A 22,063-nucleotide genomic window follows, 5' to 3' on the forward strand; every position below is an offset into this window, starting at 1 on the left:
TACATTTCTTAAAAACAAATATTAAGTATAAATATCACTGGTACTCTTCCAACAATACAGTGATAATTTTAGAAATATCATTTTGTCATTTTCTTTTATCAGATAAAAATATGATGACTAATATCAGTAATAATTGATTTATTATAACAATCAAAATTTCCTTTGGCATTGCAGGAAGATAGGACTCCTGAGTAAGGTAAACTGGCAGGATAAAGGAAAAAAATGTCAATGACATGTCATATTAGCTAATGAAAATGTCAAGACAAAGACGTCTAAGTTTGTACTTATTTATTCCAACCTATCAAAGTGTGCATTTTAGCTCTGATTTCATGCCAGATACCCCTTTTCTAATATGTCAAATAAAATACTGACTTAGCCTATGAAAACTATGAAACTATGAATATTTCAAACATTAAAAAATATTAAACCTTATAAAATCATGTAAATAAATTAGACTCTATTAATAATGATTCTGCTATAGCAGTGCTTATCAAACTTCTCCTCTGGAGTCTAATCAATAGGAAAAGAAAATGAATTTGCATCCCCAAAGATCTATGGGACAAAGTACACTGCTGTAATCTAAGCAAACATAATTTTAAGTCTAGTTCTAATGATTTAAAAAACCATAATTTTATGCAACAAATATGTACTTAATTTACAAATAAGAATTAAATTATTTTTATCCTAAATTATCTAGCACTCTTAATAGTCTTGCATACTAATACCTTGGTATAAGAAGCATATATTTAAGAAACTGCCCAATATTTGAAAATCTCGAAATACTGAGGGAAGTTACATTCCAGAGGATTTAATCAGGATGTATACAATTGTATTTTTTTAACCAGGTGAAAAGAGTGCTTAGAGTTAAAGTCTATAGGAAGAGGAAGTCTAGAACAGATAAGAATCCTAAGCAACTGCAATGAAGAATATGATGGTCTATAAACATTTTTCCAAAGAAGACCTCAATAGCCGTCAAGTACATGAAAAAGCACTCAACATCACTAATCATCAGGGAAATGTAAATCAGAACCACAATGAGTAATCACCTCTTAGAATAGTTATCATCAAAAGAAGTAAGTGTTGGTGAGGATGTGAAGAAAAGGGAAACTTTGTGCACTGCTGGTAGGAATGTAGACTGGTACCACTATGGAAAACAGTATGGAGGTCCCTTATAAAATTAAAAATAAAACTACCTTATGATCCAGCAATCCCACTTCTGGAATATATATCCAAGAGAAATTAAAACAGGATCTTGAAGAGATACCTGCACTCCCATGTTCATTGCAGCATTATTCAAAATAGCAAGATACAGAAATAAGCTAAGTGTCTGTCAAGGGGTGAATGGATAAAGCAGATGTGATATATGTATATATATATATGTATATATATATATAAACATATATACACACATATATACATATACATATGTGTGTGTATACACATGTGTATATATACATATATACACATACACACACATACACACACACAATGGTATATTATTAACTACAAGAAAAAAAAAATCCTGCCATTTGCAACATGGATGGACTTTAAAGGTATTATGCTAAGTGAAATAAGTCAGAGAAAGATAGATACTGTATGATATGACCTATATGTGGAATCTATAGAAACCTAACTCATAGAAAGAGAGAGTAGAATGATGATTACCGGAGGCTAGGGTATGGGGGAAATGGGAAGATACCAGTCAAAGGATACAAATGTCTAATCATAAGATGAATAAGTCCTGTAGATTTCATGTACATGGTTATAGTTACTAATAGTATATTATTAGCTTGAAAGATGCTAAGACAGATCTTGACCATTTTCACCACAAAAAAAGAAATGCTAATTATGTGACATGGTGGACATGTTAGCTAACCCTATGATGGTAAACATTTTGCAATATATGTGTATGAAATCAACATCTCATATACCTTAAATTTACACCATGTTATATGTCAATTTTATCTCAATAAAATTGGGGGAGAATAATATAATAGTTTAGCTTGACTTTTAGGTGAACTATAAAATATTTAAATCAAGAGGTTAAAAGATCTAGCCAAATGATATGAAAGGGCTGTGGATAAAGAGTAAATTGAAAAGGGAAGACACTATTCTGAGTATCAGATGAGAAATGAAAGACAAACCAAAAAATTCTACTATGACTTGCAACATGGATAAACTGTACAAACCATGTCCTGACAGAAAAACTATCTAAAGCCTAAATTGTTTTTCTATTTTTTTAATTTAAATTCAATTAGCCAGCATATAGTATATCATTAATTCCAGATGTAGTTTAATAATTCATCAGTGCTCATCATGTCATGTGCCCTCCCCAATGCCCATCACCCAATAACCCCATCCCCTCATCGATATCCCCTCCAGCAACCCTCAGTTTGTTTCCTATAATTAAGAGTCTCTGATGGTTTTTCTCCTTCTCTGATGGCTTCCCAGTTTTTCCTCCCTTCCCCTATGATTCTCTGCACTGTTTCTTATATTCCAAATATGAGTGAAACCATATGATAATTGTCTTAATCTGCATGACTTATTTCGCTCAGCATAATACCCACCAGTTCCATCCATATTGATGTAAATGGTATTAATTCTTTCTGATGGCTGAGTAATATTCCGTTGTGTGTGTGTATCTCACATCTTCTTTATCCATTCATCTGGCGATGGACATCTAGGCTCTTACCACAGTTTGGCTGTTGTGGACATTGCTGCTATGAACATTGGGGTGAAGGTGCCCCTTTGGATCACTACATCTGTATCTTTGGGGTAAATACCTAGTAGTGCAATTGCTGGGTCATAGTGTTGCTCTGTTTTTAACTTCTTGAAGAATCTCCATAGTATTTTCCAGAGTAACTGTACCAGCTTGCATTCCCACCAACAGTGTAGGAGGGTTCTGCTTTCTCCACATGCTGGCCAACATTTGTTTCCTGTCTTGTTAATTTTAGCCATTCTGACTGGTGTGAGGTAGTATCTCATTGTGGTTTTGATTTATATATCCCTGACACCAAGTGATGTTCAACATTTTTTCATGTGTCCGTTTGTAACTTATATGTATTTGGAGAAATGACTGTTCATGTCTTCTGCCCATTTCTTGACTGGATTATTTGGGTTTTGGGTGTTGAGTTTGATAAGTTCTTTCTAGATCTTAGATACAGGCCTTTACCTGATAGTCATTTGGAAATATCTTCTCCCATTCCAAAGATTGCCTTTTGGTTTGTTGACTGTTTCCTTTGCTGTGCAAAAGCTTTTTATCTTGATGAAGTCCCAATAGTTCATTTTTGCCTTTGTATCCCTTGCCTTTGGAGACGTGTCTAGCAAGAAGTTGCTGTGGCCGAGGTCGAAGAGGTTGCTGCCTGTGCTCTCTTCAAGGATTTTGATGGATTCCTGTCTCACATTTAGGGTTTTTATCCATTTAGAGTTTATCTTTGTGTATGGTATAAAAAATTGGTCCAGTGTCATTCTTCTGCATGTGGCTGTCCAATTTTCCCAGCACCGTTTATTGAAGAGACTTTTTTCCATTGGACATTCTTTCCTGCTTTGTTGAAGATTAGTTGACCATAGAGTTGAGGGTCCATTTCTAGGTTCTCTATTCTGTTCCATTGATCTATGTGTCTGTTTTTGTGCCAGTGCCATACTGTCTTGATGATTACAGCTTTGTAATAGAGCTTGAAGTCTGACATTGTGATGCCAACAGCTTTGGTTTTCTTTTTCAACATTCATTTGGCTATTTGGGGTCTTTTCTGGTTCCATACAAATTTCAGAATTGTTTCTTCCAGTTCTGTGAAAAATGTCAATGGTATTTTGATAGGGATTGCATTGAATGTGTAGATTGCTCTAGGTAGTGTAGACATTCTAACAATATTTGTTCTTCCAATCCATGAGCATGGAATGTTTTTCCATTTTGTTCTGTCTTTCTCAATTTCTTTCATAAGTGTTCTGTAGTTTTTAGAGGACAGATCCTTTACCTCTTTGGTTAGGTTTATTCCTACGTATCTTATAGTTTTGGGTGCAATTGTAAATGGGGTTGACTCCTTAATTTCTTTCTCCTGTCTCATTGTTAGTGTATAGAAATGCAATGGACTTCTATGCATTGATTTTATATCCTGTCACATTGCTGAAAACCCGTATGAGTTCTAGCAATTTTGGGGAGGAGTCTTTTGGGTTATCCACATGAAGTATCATGTCATCTGCAAAGAGTGAGAGTTTGACTTCTTTGCCAATTTAAATGCCTTTTCTTTCCTTTTTTTTTTTTTTTTGTCTGACTGCTGAGGCTAGGATTTCTAGTACTATGTTGAACAACAGCGATAGAAGTAGACATCCCTGTTGTGTTCCTAACCTTAGGGGAAAAGCTCTCAGTTTTTCCCATTGAGAGTGTGGGCCTTTCGTTTATGGCTTTTATGATGTTCAGGTAGGTTCCCTCTATCCCTACAATATGGAGAGTTTAAACAAGAAAGGATGCTGTATTTTGTCAAATGCTTTTTCTGCATCAATTGAGAGGATCATATGGTTCTTGTCCTTTCTTTCATTAATGTGATGTTCCACATTGATTGATTTGTGGGGTGTTGAACCACCCCTGCAGCCCAGGAATAAATCCCACTTAGTTGTGGTGAATAATCCTGTTAATGTACTGTTGGATTCTATTGACTAGTATCTTGGTGAGAATTTTGGCACCTATGTTCATCAGGGATATTGGTCTGTAATTCTCCTTTTTGGTGGTCTTTGTCTGGTTTGGGGATCAAGGTAATGCTGGACTCATAGAAAGGGTCTGGAAGTTTTCCTTTCATTTCTATTTTTTGAAACAGCTTCAGAATAATAGGTATTAGTTCTTCTTTAAATGTTTGGTAGAATTCCCCTGAGAAGCCATCCAGCCCTGGACTCTTGTTCCTTGGAAGATTTTTGATTACTGCTTCAATTTCCTTGCTGGTTATGGATCTGTTCAGGTTTTCTATTTCTTCCTGTTTCAGTTTTGGTAGTTTATACATCTCTAGGAACACATCCATTTCTTCCAGATTGCCTAATTTGTTGGCCTATAGTTCCTCATAATATATCCTTAAAACTGTATTTCCTTGGTGTTGGTTGTAGCTCCTCTTTCATTCATGATTTTATTAATTTGGGTCCTTTCTCTTTTCTTTTTGATAAGTCTGGTTAGGGGTTTATAGATCTTATTAATTCTTTCAAAGAACCAGCTTCTAGTCTCATTGATCTGTTCTACTATTCTTTTGGTTTCTATTTCATTGATTTCTGCTCTAATCTTTATTATTCCTCTTCTCCTACTTGGTTTATGCTTTAGGATGGAATGCTCTGAATATATCTGTCAAATCTATCTGGTCCAGTGTGTCATTCAAAGCCCTTGTTTTCTTGTTGATCTTCTGCTTAGATGATCTGTCCATTGCACTGAGTGGGGTGTTAAAATCCCCTACTATTATTGTATTATTATCAATGTGTTTCTTTATTTTTGTTATTAATTGGTTTATATAATTGGCTACTCCCAAGTTAGAAGGGAAAATTTAATTCTAAATAAATAATTAGAATTTAATTTAATTCTAATTATTTATTTAGAATTTACTTAATTCTAAATAAATATTTAGAATTGTTAGATCTTCTTGTTGGCTAGACCCTTAAAGTATGATGTAGTGCTCCTCTTCATTCCTTACTACAGTCTGGTTTAAAATCTAATTTGCCTCATATAAGGATTGTTAACCCAGCTTTCTTTTGATGTCCATTAGCATTATAAATGGTTTTCCATCCCCTCACTTTCAATCTGGAGGTATCTTTGGGTCTAAAATGAGTCTTTTATAGACAACATATGGATGGGTCTTGCTTTTTTATCCAATCTGATACCCTGGTTCTTTTGATTGGGGCATTTAGCCCATTTACATTCAGAGTAACTATTGAAAGATATGAATTTAGTGTCACTGTATTTCCTGTAAAGATCCTGTTTCTGTAGATTGTCTTTGTTTCTTTCTGGTCTATGTTACTTTTGGGCTCTCTCTTTGCTTACAGGATCCCCTTTAATATTTCTTGCAAGGCTGGTTTAGTGATCACAAATTCTTTTAGTTTCTGTTTGTCCTTAAAGCTCTTTATCTCTCCTTCCATTCTACATGACAGCCTTGCTGGATAAAGTATTCTTGGATGCATGTTTTTCTCATTTAGTGCCCTAACTATATCATGCCAGCCCTTTCTGGCCTGCCAGGTCTCTGTGGAAGGTCTTCTGCCAGTCTAATGCTCCTCCCTGTATGTTAAGGACCTCTTGTCTCAAGCTACTTTCAGGATTTTATCTTTATCAGATTAGATCTATGGCAGAGAGTATTACCTCTGGTTCTTTCTTTTGCTGTGAATTTCTCCTTCTAGTCATTTTGTCCAGAGAAGAATAGATGAAAGAGAGAATAATATCAAAAATATCAACCATGATCCCAGTGAAATACACACTAGACAAATCCGAAGAAGTCAGAAACCAAAAAAGAAAATATCTCATAGGTGAACAAAACAGGGTGATCTACTTGGTCCTGAGTGTATTTTGGTCTGTTTGTCAGAAGACACTAAATCCCAAAATTGTAAAGAAAGAAAATTGATATATATATATATAGATAGATATATTCAAAAGAAGCCAAAAATGAAGAATATATCTATAAATGTAAATGTAAAAATGACAATTAAAAAGACTTAAAAACAAAGAGTTGATAAATAAGAAACTAGTTGAAAAGGATAATGAAGAAAAAAGAAAAAGAAGATTTTAAACAGATTAAAGACTCATGAGAAAAAACCTCGAATTCTATATATTATTTTCCCTTAGTGCAGGAGTTTTTCAGGTCTGAGTGATCCACAAACTTGGTATTTCCCGGATGTTCCTGCTGGTCTTCTGGGGGATGGGCCTGTTGCACTGATTCTTGGGTGTTTTTGCCTTGGTAGAGTTGCACCACCCCTTCCCAGGGGGCCAGACTCAGTGTAAGCTGCTTCTGGTTGCTCTGTGTGGCTTTTGTTCCATGACAGCTTTTCATACTTCTTGCAAAAAGTGGTTGCTTTTCGATTTGTAGAATTGCAATAATTCTTCTCCTAGATCTCAGGTTGAATTCACAGGTGTTCAGAATGATTTAATAGATAACTAGCAGAATTCAAGGGACCAGATGAAACATGGGTCAACTTACTCTTCCACCATCTTCCTTGAGCCTCAACTGTTTTAATGCCAGCTCATTCACATATATATTTTCCTAGTTATAACCACAAACTGATTTAGTGATTAACTCCATAAATAGCATGGGTTCATGTGCTCTAATATAAGACCATGGACAGTTTCATCAACTCACTTAGCTTACAAATTCTGATCAGTCCTTCCCCAGACCTTATTAACAAGCATCTAACCTGAAACTACCCTGATACTAATCCCAGCCCCACAAACTCTGTATGATTCTTAACTTTACCTCTGCAAATATGAACACTATCCCTTACTCAGCAAGTTTAATAAATCCAGACTTCTGTGATCCACAAGTTTCCATGGGGGTCTTGATATGGGGGCTTTGACGATATTTTCTAGTGTTATTGAAATTGTAAATAAAATTATGCCAATGATTTGTGATTTTTCTCTTGCAATTTAAATTTAGCCATCCTTCCTGCATTAATCTTATCAGGCTGGTATAAGAAATACCACATGTTGGGGTGCTTAAACAACAGATATTTATTTTCTCATAGTTCAGAGGCTAGAAGTCTGAGATTAGGGTGCCAGTCTGGTGGGGTTCCAATGAGAACTCTCTTCCTGGCTTTTAGTGTTCTCACATGGTGGTTAAGAGAGAAAAATCTCTGGTATCTCTTCTTCTGAGAACACTAATCCTATCAAATCAGGGTCCCACTTATAGGACCTCATTTAACTTTCCTTACTCCAAATACAGTCACACTTCAAATTGGGGCTTCAATATATGAATTTGGGTATATACTCACATTCAGTCCATAATATTCTACCCCTGTCCCCCAAAATCCATGCCCATCTCTCATGTAAAATATACTTATCCCATCCCAAGAGCCCAAGTTTTAATGCAATCTAACATCAACTCGAAAGCCTAAAGCCCAAGTCTCATCTATTATCTAAATCAGGTATGAATGAGACTTGAGGTAAGGTTTATCCTGAGGCAAAACTCCTCTCCAGCTGTGAACCTGTGAAACCATACAAGTGCTTCCAAAATATGATAGGGTAGACATAGAATAGACACTCCCATTGCAAATGAAAGAAATTGGGAAGAAGAAAGGAGTGAAAGATATATCTAAACTAGACAAGTCTGGACTAGCGTAGACAAGTAAGTCTAAACTTAGGGCAAACTCCATTAAATCCTAAGGCTCAAGAATAAATATCTTTACTATGCCCTCCAGGCCCACTAGGGATGGCAGCCTTATCCCCCACGGTTCTGTGTGGAAGCATTGCACCTTCAGCTCTGTGGGGCAGGTTACCCCTTGAGCAATGGGCTTTGCCTTTGCCCCTCAGGAACCGGTTGGTGGCATACTGCCACACCAAAAAGAGAGGCTCTATTCTTTGAAACCAGTAGGAACCAGCCATATCCCTTGGGCAGCCCTTCAGATCTATGAGTTGCCTTGGTGTCATTCTTCCTTTTTCTTCAAGGATGACATGTTCACAGCCAGGTAGCTCTACTCTCTGATCCTACAGAATCTAAGTCTGATAGCCTTCTTTCATTTTGTTCATCTCCTACTACTTCAGTTCAAACTGTCAGTTTCTGCTCATATAACCTCATGATTTCTTTATTAAGTGGTAGTCCAGCCACACTTTGCATTCTTAGAAACTGCTCTCCATAATACACAATATGGAGAAGGTGAGAGTTGTCCAAATATTGAGTTCTGGCTCCTTTTTGTGTAGCAGTTTCTCTCATTTCATCTCTCTTCTTTTGCATTTTGCTATAAACAATCAGGAGAATCTACGCTGCACCTTTAACATTTTGCTTAGAAATTTCTTGAGTTAGCTAATTTCTTGAGTGAACTAACTATTTCTTGAGTTAACTATTGGATAGTTATCATCATCTTATCTTCCACAAAATACAAGAACACAATTCAGCCAAATTCTTTGACCCTTTATAACATGCATGATTTGCCTTTTCTCTATTGGCAATAATATGTTTGTCATTTCTGAGACATCACCAGAATGGCCTTTTTAACCTCCATATTTCTACTTACACACACTTCACAGCAATCCAGGTTATCCCTAGCATGCACCTCAAAACTCCTTCAGCCTCTATGCATTACCCAGTTCCTAAGCTGCTCCCATATTTTTAGGTACTTGTTAACAGCATTCTGCTTGAGCTAATACAATATTGAGTCTGTAACACTTTCCATGTCACAGAAGGCTAGTCCCGCTATGGTCAGGTTTTTATCCAAGACCAACCCAAACTTGATGGTTGACTCAGTTCTAAGATTTTAGGATATGTTTTAGTCCTTGTGATTTGGTGTCTAGCTGGGCCCCTCTCTCTAGGTCTGATGACCTCTACCTCCTCCTCTATGCTTTCCTTGGCTCTGCAGGCTTCCTTGATTTAGGGATTTTCTAACAGATCCAGGTGCATAATATATTTAAACACATGTTCATATATATATACTCTATGTTTTCTTTAATGTTCTTGTTTTAGAAATAATTAGGATTTTAAATTAAATTATAAAATTAAAGACATTGAGATTTTTAGACTAACTTGTCCAAACTTACTCTTCTTCTCAAATAGAACTGTTTATAAACATTAGCCTTAAAAGTACACTAAAAACATTGAGATTAAAACTAGTCAATTTAATCTTGGATAAGAAACATCAACAAAGCAGGGTGCCTAGGTGGCTCAGTTGATTAAGCTTCTGACTCTTGATTTCAGATCAAGTCATGATCTCAGGGTCCTGAGATCAAGCCCCACTATGAGCTTTGTGCATGGAGCCTGCTTAAGATTCTATCTTTCCCTCTCCCTCTGCACCTCCTCTCCTCTAAAAACAAAACAAAAAACAGCAACAGAAAACCTATCAGTGAAGCAATCTCCCTCATAAAAGGTGAGAGAAAATTACAAAGAAAGCAGGACTCCAAAAAGTTATCAAAACTTGATCTAAAAATTCTCTTTGGAATTAGGAGAAAGCAGACAAAGGAAACACCTTCAGATTTAATAAATCTCACCTTAGGGAAAATGGCCTGAATATATGCTCTTCAAATTATAAATATTAAGATATATTTAACATGTCTAAAATTAAACTGATTTAGTTTTATGAGGTTTTTGTTTTGTTTTGTTTTTAAAAGTATTCTAATCAATTCAATTCATGTATTCACCTAAACAGTCAGTGAATAGTTTTGTAGTTATGGAATATCACAGTGAAAAATAATATTCCCCAGAATGGGCTGACTGATTTCCTTTACCTTAAGCTTTCACTTAAGGTAGACTCATCACAAAAATTATCAAGTAAAACAAAAAAAAAATTCTACTCTGAATACATTGGTTAATGCTCTAATACATTCTGTCATAAATATGGCTCCTATCAATTTTTTTAAAATTTAATTTTAGGGCGCCTGGGTGGCTCAGTTGGTTGGGCGACTGCCTTCGGCTCAGGTCATGATCCCAGGGTCCTAGGATCAAGTCCCGCATCGGGCTCCCGGCTCAGCGGGGAGCCTGCTTCTCCCTCTGACCCTATCCCCTCTCATGCTGTTTCTCTCTCTCTCTCTCAAATAAATAAAAAATAAATAAATAAATAAATAAATAAATAAATAAATAAATAAAATTTAATTTTATTTCGAGATAGTGCACACTCAAGCAGACGGGGTGAGGGGCAGAGAAAGAATCTAAGCAGGCTCTACGCATAGCACAGAGCCCAGTGTGGGGCTCCATGCCATGACTCGGAGATCATGACCTGAGCTGAAATCAAGAGTCAGACGCTCAACTGACTGAGCCACCCAGGTGTCCCATGGCTTCTACCAATTTTCTGTCACTGCTGCTTAGACAAATGATTCTTTTCTCTTTTCTGTACATTTTTTTTTCCCAATCAACATCTTCCTAAAATATAAAGGGGTGGGAATTAGCTCCTGGAAGAAAAATTAGTTAGTGAATGATAATTTTATTATTTAAATAGAGATGAATAGCAGGATAGAGAGATGGCATTCAAAATAAAGTTGTATTATAAAAAGAAAATATATTTATTTCTAGTACTCATAGTCCACTGGATACTCTTTCATTGGCAGGAGACTTTAGAAGCACTTTTGTGATGGTAGAATGCAGAGTTAAGGACAGTAATAAATATTTAAGGGACGTCATGTAATATATTGGTGTTAGAGACAGACTTGATTTTGAATTGCACTTCTGCCAGTATTAGCTGCATGATCTTGGAAAAATGACATAAATCCTTTGAGCCCTTGTTTCCTTAACTTTAAAACAGAGGTACTGGACATAGTGGTTTTCTTTTATTTTGCATTCTAGTGTCCATATCTATGTTCTTTAATGAATATACTTTTATATTCCTGTCAATCCACACGCCCACCCCTGACATATATACTTTGTCTACGTGATTCCAAGTCATCTGACATCAGTCCATTCCAGGAGATACTGAGGAGCTGAAATCAGTCACATATTCCATGCTATTGTTCACAGTGATTAATTCAGGATGGGTACATAGCTCATCTGAAAAGACATTTGCTGAGACTTCCTAGAATGAAGGCTTCATATATTTCCAATGTTTTGAAGGTGTGAAGTTGTTTTATCTATAACTATAATCATCTTGCAACCAGAGGGGAGAATCTGAAGCTACTAAAAGCACTATAAGGAGCCTATCTAGATAATACAGAGCTAGGAGACTTATCTTTGACCATGTGGGCCCAGAATGAAGTTATGCCATAACCCCTTTGTTGTTTAAGCCAATTTATTTGACTTTTCTATCAACTGAAATAAAAGATTTATGATGAATTATTCCCTTAGGGTTATTGTGAGGATTAAATGAGATGATATAAGAAAAGCACTTAACAATACTTGCCACCTAGCACTTTCTCAATGATACACATCTAAGGATGAATGGCATGTAAGCAGTTTAGGCAACAATAGTTTCATTGATTTCTACCAGCAGTGCCTTCTCCAGCATGCATTTTATTTTAATTCACATCAGTCAGCACTTACCCTTATTCATTAACTCCACCAATATGAGGGAATTTATTATGAACAGGCATTGTGCCCAGAACTACTGGTTAAAATAAGAAGTATAATAATGGTTACTTGAGTACTGTAGCTGAAAGAAAAAGAAAGAAAGGAAGAAAGGAAGAAGGAAAGAAGGAAAGAAGGAAAGAAAGAAAGAAAGAAAGAAAGAAAGAAAGAAAGAAAGAAAGAAAGAGAGGGAGTACTTTAGCAAATTTAATTACCTGTAATCTCCCAGGAGACAAGCATTTAGAGAATCATATAAACAGTATGTGATTATGTGCCAAACTGTGTGATACTTAGGCAAATAAGTATCATAGATGATCCACTAAGGAAAAAGGACAATAAATTGTAAGATGAAATATACACTGGAGAAAAATGTCTGGGTGTTATGTTTTATTTAACTAACATATTAAAGACTAAGTATGTGATAAAAGAATGTCTAATAGCTCAAATACACAATCTGTATTTCCTTCCCTTTAGTGCTTATTTTGTTTTGTGATATTTGTAAGTTATTTCTTGCTTTAAATTCTTTTGGTTATTTCTTTTCTTAAATTCCTTTGGATTGTTAGTCTTGCGTGAATACACCAAAACCTCGTGATACTAGGGTCCCTGGGGTTCAGTTCTATCAGTAAACAGTGTTAAAACAAGATATTTTAGGTATTTCTAATAATGAGCAATTCTGAAGAGGGTTCAAAAAAGAGTTAGGCAGAGGATCAGAGAATTTCAGTGACAGAGAGATGTTTGAGGTCATATATTCAGTTTTCTATTCAAATTACTTACAACAAAGTTCACAAAATAAAAGCATTATAAAAACAATTTTTGTAGTATGGAAAGAGGAAAAACTAAGATTAGACTATGGAAATTAGAGTTACAGAAACATGTTTTTTAGACAAAGAAAATGATATGTAGATTTTTTTCAAATGACATGAGATGTCCTCTATAAAAACCTGATACCTTAACTGATATTATCCAAGGGCTCAAAAAATCTCCACTTCCTCCTTGCTTTTATTTTAAAATACTCCCAACTATTAAAAGGCTATGATAGTGATTCACGAAAGAATGTGCTTGGGTCCCTGTGCTGGAGGCAAATGTAGAATGAATATGCATAACATAAGTCATGCTGCTCACTGGGAAATGAAAGAGACTGAGGACAGAGCAGTTGTTTGAGGTCATGGAAGACCTGAGGAGACGCACTTAGATGCACTCCTGTGAGTATGAATTGTGTTCTCAGCCTGAGGATGCAAGTGAGTGTAAGTCCACTGGTCTGCTTCTAAGGACTCTGCCCATTTTTTGTTTTTCTGTTCTGCTTTGTTTTGTTTTGGCTCTAGGGTCTCAAGCCTCAGGAACTTTTATAAAGTCTTATGAAAGAAGATCATTTCTTGCTCTTTCCAGCATCTTAGGTTCAAAGGAATAACCTTCTTTTCTCCTTTGTGGAAACACCTGTTGAATCTTACCTTCCTTCTTGATAATTGTTTACTTCAGGCACTTTTATGTAAGTATGCTATAATTTTTCATATTTCGCAGGACTTTTTATGTGTTACCATTTATTTGTTAAAATATGAGGAAGTGGAAGACGTCCATGGAAGATGGCAGAGTAGGAAGATTCTAAGCTCACCTTGTCCCACAAATACACTCAGATAACACCCACATCAGTATAAATAACCTAGAAAATAACCCAAAGACTGGCAGAACAGACTCTCCACAGCTAAACATAAAGAAGAGTCCACAGTGAAAATGGTAGGAAGGGCAAGACAATGGTTGGGAATCAAACTGACCTGCAAGACTATCTGTGGGAGGGAGATGCCCCACAAGTGTGGAGAAGGGAAAAAGGCAGACCCTACAACAGGCACCACAGGCATGAGGAACCTTCACTAGGAAGATAAATCCCTATAACATTTGGCTTTGAAAACCAGAGAGGCTTAACTTTGTGAGTTCTTACAATAAGTGGGGCTCATCACCTGGAACTTTAAACATCAGTGGGCTTACCTCTGGGAAAGCTTGTGGGCAACTGGAAACTGAGTTCCCACCCTTAAAGAGACAGCATAAAAAACCACCCCACTGGGATACAGCAGAGAAGCAATAGTTTGAAAAAGGCCTGGGGTAGGGATGCCTGGGTGGCTCAGCTGGTTGAGTGTCTGACTCTTGATTTCAGCTCAGAGTCTGCTTGAGATGCTCTCTCTCTCTCTCTCTCCCCCTCTGTCCCTCCCACCCACTCATGCTCTCTCTCTCTCTCCGTCTAATAAATAAATAAATAAATCTTAAAAAAAAAAAAAAGAATAGAAAAAGGCCTGGGGTATACAAGAAGATTTATTTACTAATCTCAGGACATGCACAGACAGGATGGGCAGGGATCTTTAGGAGACGTCACCAAAATAAAAGAGCTGGCGGATGAGATTTCCCTCCTTTACCCCCAGCCTAGGTACAGGGATACCTGCAGGAAACAGTACCAACACTCTCCGCCTATCTTGCTAACAGCACACCCTGCTCCTGCATTCTCCTGCAGACCTCCCCTATACACCCATCTTCAGCAGAAATCCATCCAAAGCAGCACCACAAGCATGGCATTATACAAGCAGACCTGACAGGACAGCATTACTCCAAAGTGACTCCTGCCCTGGGGAGAAGGGAAGATAACCACACACACACCAGCTCCACCATGGCTCCAGAAGTAGCCTCGGGGCAGACATCTGGTCTGACTGCATGCCCCACTCACTCATAAAAGCCACTCAGGGAACAACACAAGGAGAGCGCTCTGCAGTTCAGTGCAACCACAGATCTGGAAAATGCCTGGTCTGACCCAACTCAAGCGCAAGGCAGCCCCATACTGGCCAACTAACAACACAGGGGCCAAACCCTGCCCACAACAGGCAAACAGAACTTTTGCAGATGACTATACTGAGGGCAACACAAGTCAACCAAAATAGCGGGGCACATGTAATGTACATAGGAGACACTGATGAAGTGCTAGGTTCTAGTGATTAGGGGACAATGCATTGCAGGGCACCACAGGACCTCTTCTTCATAAGGTCACCACTTTCAAGAGCAGGAGGCATAGCTTCCTAACACATAGAAACAGACACAGAGAGCTAGGCAAAACTAGGAGACAGAAGAATATGTCCCAAATGAAAGAACAGGACAAAAATCACAGCAAGAGACCTAAACAAAATGCAGTTAAGCAATATGCCTGAGACAGAATTTAAAATAATGGTCAGAAAGAGACTCACTAAACTTGAGAAAAGAGTTGAAAATCTCAGTGAGTCCCTCAACTAAGGAATAGAAAACAAAACAACAACAAAAAAACTAATCAGAGTAGAAGAAATCGATGACTGATATTAAAAAAAAAAACTCACTAGGTAATAAATAGTAGACTAACAGGAGTAGAAGAATGAAAGAGTGACTTGGAGGACAGAGTAATGGGAAGGAATCAAGCTGAACAGGTGAGAGAAAAGAATAAATAAAAAATGAGAATAGATTAAGGTAATTCAGTGACACCATCACATGTAATAACATCTGCATTACAGGGATCCCAAAAGGAGAAAAGAGAATGGGGCAGAAAATTTATTTGAAGATACAATAGCTGAAAACTTCCTGAATCTGGACAGAAATCCAGATCCAGGAGTCACAAACAGCCCCCAACAAAATCAACCCAAAATGGTCCACACAAAGACACATGGTAATTACAATGGCAAAAAGAAGTCATAAAGAGAGAATTTTTAAAAAGCAGCAAAAGAAAGGAATACAGTTACCTATAGGGGAAACTTCATAAGGCTATCAGCTGACTTATCAAGAGAGACTTTGTAGGGCAGAAGAAAGTGGCGTGATATAGTCAAAGTGCTGAAAGAAAAAAGAAATCTGCAGCCAGGAATACTGTATCCAACAAAGCTATGACTCAGAATAAAGGGAAAGATAGCTGCCCAGATTAAAAAAAAAAAAAAAAAAGTTAAGGGAATTCATCAACATTAAGCCAGCCCTATGAGAAATGGTAAAGGGGACTCTTTGAGTGGAAAATAAAGAACATTAAGTAAGAATGAGAAAAGTAGAAAGCACAAAAGCAGTGAATACTATTGATAAAAATTAGTCAAGGGACTCACAAAATTAAAGGATATAAAGTAGGAAACTATATATCTAAAACATGAGAGAAGTAAATAATGGGTTCAAACTTAAGTGACAATCAAGTTAATATGGACTGCTATAGGCAGAATTTGTTATATACAAACCTAATGGTAACCACAAATATGAAACAGTAAAGAGAAAGGAATCCAAGTATATCACTAAAGAAAGGCAACTAATCAAGAGAGAAGAAAGGAAGAGAAAAAAGAAACAGAAAAACTACAAAAATATAAAACAAGAAACAAAATGGCAATGAAAGATAACCAATCAATAATTACGTTGAACATAAATGAAGTAAACAGCTCAATCAAAACACATAAGGTGACAGAATGTATACAAAAGCAATACCCATCTATATGCTACCTATAAGAGATTTATTTCAGACCTAAAGACACAGGCAGAATGAAAGCGAAGGGATGGAGAAGCATTTATCATGCAAACGGAGGCAAAGAGAAAGCCAGGGTAGCAATACTTATATCAGACAAAATTGACTTTGAAACAGACTATAATGAGAGACAAAGAAGAACACTATATAATCTTAAAGAGAACACTCGAACAAGAATATATAACAATTGTAAATATTTATGCACCCAACATGGGAGCACCCAAATACATAAAGCAACTAATAACAAACATAAAGCAAGTAATGGATAGTAATGCAATAATACTAGGGGACTTTAACACCCCACTTACATCAATGAATAGACCATTCAAGTAGAAAATCAAAAAGAAAACAGTGGTTTTCAATGACACATTGGACCAGATGTATTTAACACATATATTCAGAACATTCCATCCTAAAGCAGAACATGCACATTCAAGCACATATGGAACATTCTCCACATAATAGGCCACAAAACAAGTCTCAACAAATTCAAAGAGATCAAAGTCATTCCATGCATCTTTTCAGATCTAAACACTATAAAACTAGAAATTAACCACAAGAAAAAAAATCTGGAAAAAACACAAATGCATGAAGGTTAAATAGCATGGTACTAAACAATAAATGGGTCAACAAAGAAATCAAAGAGGAAATTAAAAAGTACATGGAGAGAAATGAAAATGAAAATGCCATAATCCAAAATCTTTGGGATATAGCAAAAGCTGTTCTAAAAGGGAAGTTTATAGCAATACAGACCTATCTCAAGAAGCCAAGAAGAAATTCTCAAATAAATAATCTAACCTTACACCTAAAAGAGCTAGGGAAAGAACCAACAAAACCCCAAGCCACTAGAAAGAAATAATAAAGATTAGAGAAGAAATAAATGAAATTCAAATGCCAGCAACAAAAACAAATGAAAAACAATAGAACAGATCAATGAAACCAGGAGCTGGTTCTTTGAAAAGATCAACAAAATTGATAAACCTTCAGCTATACTCATTAAAAAGAGAGAGGGAGAGAATGAACTCAAAATTTAAAAAAATGAAAGAGGAGAAATAACAACTGACCACAGAAATACAAAGAATTATATTATGAAAAATTATATGCCAACAAATTGAACAACTGAGAATAAATGGATAAATTCCTAGAAATATACAATCTCCCAAAACTGAACCAGGAAGAAATAGAAAATTTGAACAGACCAATCACCAGCAATGAAATTGAGTCATTAATCAAAAAACTCCCAACAAACAAAAGTCCAGGACCAGATGGTGTCATAGGGGAATTCTACCAAACATTTAAAGAAGAGTTAATACCTCTTCTCAAGCTATTCCAAAAATAGAAGAGGAAAGAAAGATACCATATTCATTTTACAAGGCCAGCATTACCCTGACACAAAAATCAGATAAAGACACTACAAAAAAAAAAAAAAAAAAAAAAAAAAAAAAAAAAAAAAAAAAAAAAAACTAAAGCCAGTATCACTGATGAACATAGATGCAAAAAATTCCTCAAGAAAATACTAGCAAACCTAATCCAACAATGCATTAAAAAAATCATTCGCCATGATCAAGTGGGATTTATTTCTCAGATGTAAGAGGGGTTCAGTATTCACAAATCAATGTGATACATCACATCAGTAAGAAAAAGGATAAAAAACATTTGATCATTTCACTAGATGCAGAAAAATCATCTGACAAAGTACAATATCCATTCATGATAAAAACCCTCAACAAAGTAGGGATAAAAGGAACATAGCTCAACATAATAAAGGCCATATATGAAAAACCATATATGTAAAACAGTGAACATAATACTTAATGGTGAAAAACTGAGAGCTTTTCCCCTAAGGTCAGGAACAAGACAAGAATGTCTACTCTCACCACTTTTATTCAGTATAGTACTGGAAATCCTCGACACATCAATCACATAACAAAAAGAAATAAAAGGCATCCAGATTGGCAAGGAAGAACTAAAACTTTCATTATCTGCAGATGACATGATACTCTATACAGGAAACCCTAAAGACTCCACCAAAATACTACTAGAACTAATATATTAATTCAGTAAGGTCACAGGATACAAAATCAATATATAGAAATTTGTTGCCTTTCTATACACTAATAATGAAGTAACAGAAAGAGAAATTAAGAAAACAATCCCATTATAATTGAACCAAAAATAATACCCAGGAATAAACTTAACCAAAGAGGTGAAAGACAATAACTCTGAAAACTATAAAACACTGATGTAAGAAATTGGAGATGGCACAAACAAATGGAAAGATGTACCATGCTCATGGATTGGGAGAACAAATATTGTTAAAATGTCCATATTACCCAAGCAATATATAGACTTAATGCAATCCCTATCAAAATACCAACAGAATTTTTCACAGAATTAGAGCAAATAATCCTAAAATTTGTATGGAACCACAAAAGACCCGGAATAACCAAAGCAATCTTGAAAAAAGAAGAACAAAGCTGGAGGTATCACAATCCCAAATTTCAAGATATACTACAAAGCTATAGTAATCAAGATAGTATGGTACTTGCACAAAAATGGAGACATAGATCAATAGAATAGAGAGCCTAGAAGTAAACCCCCAGTTATACGATCAATCAATCTATGCCAAATGAGGCAAGAATATGAAATGGAGAAGACAGTCTCTTCAATAAATGTTTTTAAGAAAACTGGACAGCTACATGCAACAGAAGAAAACTGGACCATTTTCTTACCCCACACACAAAAACACAAAATGAATTAGAGACTAAATGTGAGACCTGAAACCATAAAAATCCTTGAAGAGGGCACAGGCAGTAATTTCTCTGACATCAGCCACAGCAACATTTTTCTAGATGTCTCCTAAAGCAAGGGAAGCAAAAGCAAAAATAAACTATTGAGACTGCATCAAAATAAAAAAGCTTTTTCCCAGCAAAGGAAATAATCAACAAAACAAAAAGGCAGCCACTGAATGGGAGGAGACACTGCAAATGATATATTTGATAAAGGGGTAGTATCTAAAATATATAGAGTACTTAAACACTCAACACCTAAATAACAAATAATTTAATTAAAAAATGGTCAAAGACATGAACAGACATTTCTCCGAAGAAGACATACAGATGGCCAACAGTCACATGGAAAGATGCTCAACATCATTCATCATCAAAGAAATGTAAATCAAAACCACAGTGAGGTATCACCTCACACCTGTCAGAAAGGCTAAGATCAAAAACATAAGAAACAAGTGTTGGCAATGATTTGGAGTAAACAGAACCCTTGTGCATTATTGGTGGGAATGCAACCTGGTGTAGCCACTCTGGAAAACTGTATGGAGGTTCCTCAAAAAGTTAAAAATAAAATACCGTATCATTTAGTAGTTCCACTACTGGGTATGTACCCAAAGAATATGAAAACACTAACTCAAAAAGATACATGCATGCCTATATTTATTACATTATTTACAATAACCAAGATATGGAAACAACCCAAGTGTCCATTGATAGATGAATGGTGAATAAATTGTTTTACTTCTCTGAGATTTAGTTAATGTATCTTTAAACTATGTTTATAATATCCACAAAATTGAGGTGGCCTTGTACGTGCTGTCCCACTGACTGCTGGGATTACTTCTGCTGAGCTCTCTTAAAAGTTCCTTTTTCCTTTATAGCTCAGGTAATTACCCTTTGAATCTGAGTTCCCCATCAAAAGCAACATCCTTACCAGATGGAGGTGAATTATTATTAATTTAAGTGTTCCTTGAAAATACTCATTGAGTGCTTGTATATAACCAGGACTCTTCCAGGTTTTGGGGATTCATCAATAAAGAGGAAAAAAAAAAAAAAAAAGAACCACTGCCCTCATCATATTTCAATCATATTTAGTTATTTCCTCTTCTAGTAGCTACCAAGTACAATATTATATGGTGTTTTGAGGATCAAGTTTGATAATATTTGCAATATTGCACCTATGAACCATCAGTGTTGATCCATAGGTTTTATTTTAGAAAATACTCAACAAATTTTTATCTATGTATGAACTGTCTTAATTTGAGCTTTACTAGAGGCAGATCCTGAGAAAAGGATTTGAGTACCATGGTTTATTTGGGAAGCTGATAATAGGCAATAACATCAGGGAATGGACAGGTGAGGCAGGGAAGAAAAGGAAACATATGGAGGGTACAGGATCAAACATGTTACCAATCTGGACAATTGGAGCTTAATTCCCCCAGGCAACTCTAGGTGCCAATGATGAACCTGTACCTCAGACTTATTCTGCTCAAGGGGTTAAGAAACTGGGTTATTCACCACCAGCTTCTGGAAGTAATTGTTTGAGAGCTTCCCCCAGAGGGAATGAATTCCCTGGCACTTTGCATTTACCTGTAATGCTCTCAGGCAAAGGTGCTGACTGACTCTGAGTTGGAGCTACAAGCATAGCAATGGTACCTTACCAAGGGAGTATGGGCAGTGTATCAGCAGTCTGCACTCCATGAATCTTAGATAATGCTCATTGTAAAGAAAGAAAAACTGAGAGAGTGTTATAGTCACACCTGCTCTGGAATTCAGAATGAGATTTGACTTCTCATTCTATTTGTTCCAGGTATTTATCCTGGTATTCCTTCCTCTAATGCATGTCTGCAGGACTTCTCCCTAATTGCTCTTTACATCCCCTCCTCCCCTTCTTGTTTCTCCCTGTCCCTGCCATACTCCCTTCATCTCATAACCACAATGTCAGAGTAAATCCTGCTGGCTTCATCTATAAATATTCGTATTTTGACACTTTGTGTTGCCCTTATCACAACTATCCAGTACTGCAAAAGCAACCTCACTGGTTTCCCTGCTCCCAGTCTTGCCCCTCTAGTTTACTTTTTGCCAAAAATTCAAAGTGATCTCATAAATCATAAGTCATATCATGTTCTTTTGTTCAAAATGTTCTTCTCTTACTTATTATCAAGGTCCACAAGGCCTTATTTGATCTGTGTACTCACACAACCTTTCAATGTTCACTCCTATAAGTCTCCCCTTTACTCAGTCCTCTGCAGGCATGTTGGGTTCTATGCTGTTCACACAGAGCACTCTTTTGCCTCAGAACCTCCACAGCTCATTGTTTCTCCAGATATTTTCAAGAGCTAGTGACTGGTGGGCTCAGGTCTTTACCACACAGTTTGGTTTTAGAACCCAGGTGCTCAGCCTTTCACAACACAGTTGCCACACATTTGCCTGGGCCTCTTGACCTCCTTTAAGTCAGGGCTCTGATAAAGTATCGCCTCTGCAGAAAGGACTTTTCTGACCATTTTATCTAAAAGAGCATTTACTGCCATTCTTTATCTCCTTACTAAGTTTTATTTTTATTGCACTTTTCATATTATGTATCAATTTATCATTATTATTTTTAGTAATTCATTTTACCGCTTGAACGTAATCTCCAT

At 36.2% G+C, this 22,063-nt stretch overlaps 1 protein-coding gene across 1 annotated transcript in view; it reads right to left on the reverse strand.

Annotated features, from left to right (window-relative positions):
- CCSER1 (coiled-coil serine rich protein 1) overlaps positions 1 to 22,063 on the reverse strand; it is a 1,210,854-nt gene that overhangs the window by 557,958 nt on the left and 630,833 nt on the right. The window lies entirely within an intron of this gene.

The sequence above is a fragment of the Mirounga leonina genome, unplaced genomic scaffold (assembly GCF_011800145.1).
Source record: "Mirounga leonina isolate KUSES-001 unplaced genomic scaffold, KU_Mleo_1.0 Mir_129, whole genome shotgun sequence".
Classification (NCBI taxonomy): Eukaryota; Metazoa; Chordata; class Mammalia; order Carnivora; family Phocidae; genus Mirounga; species Mirounga leonina.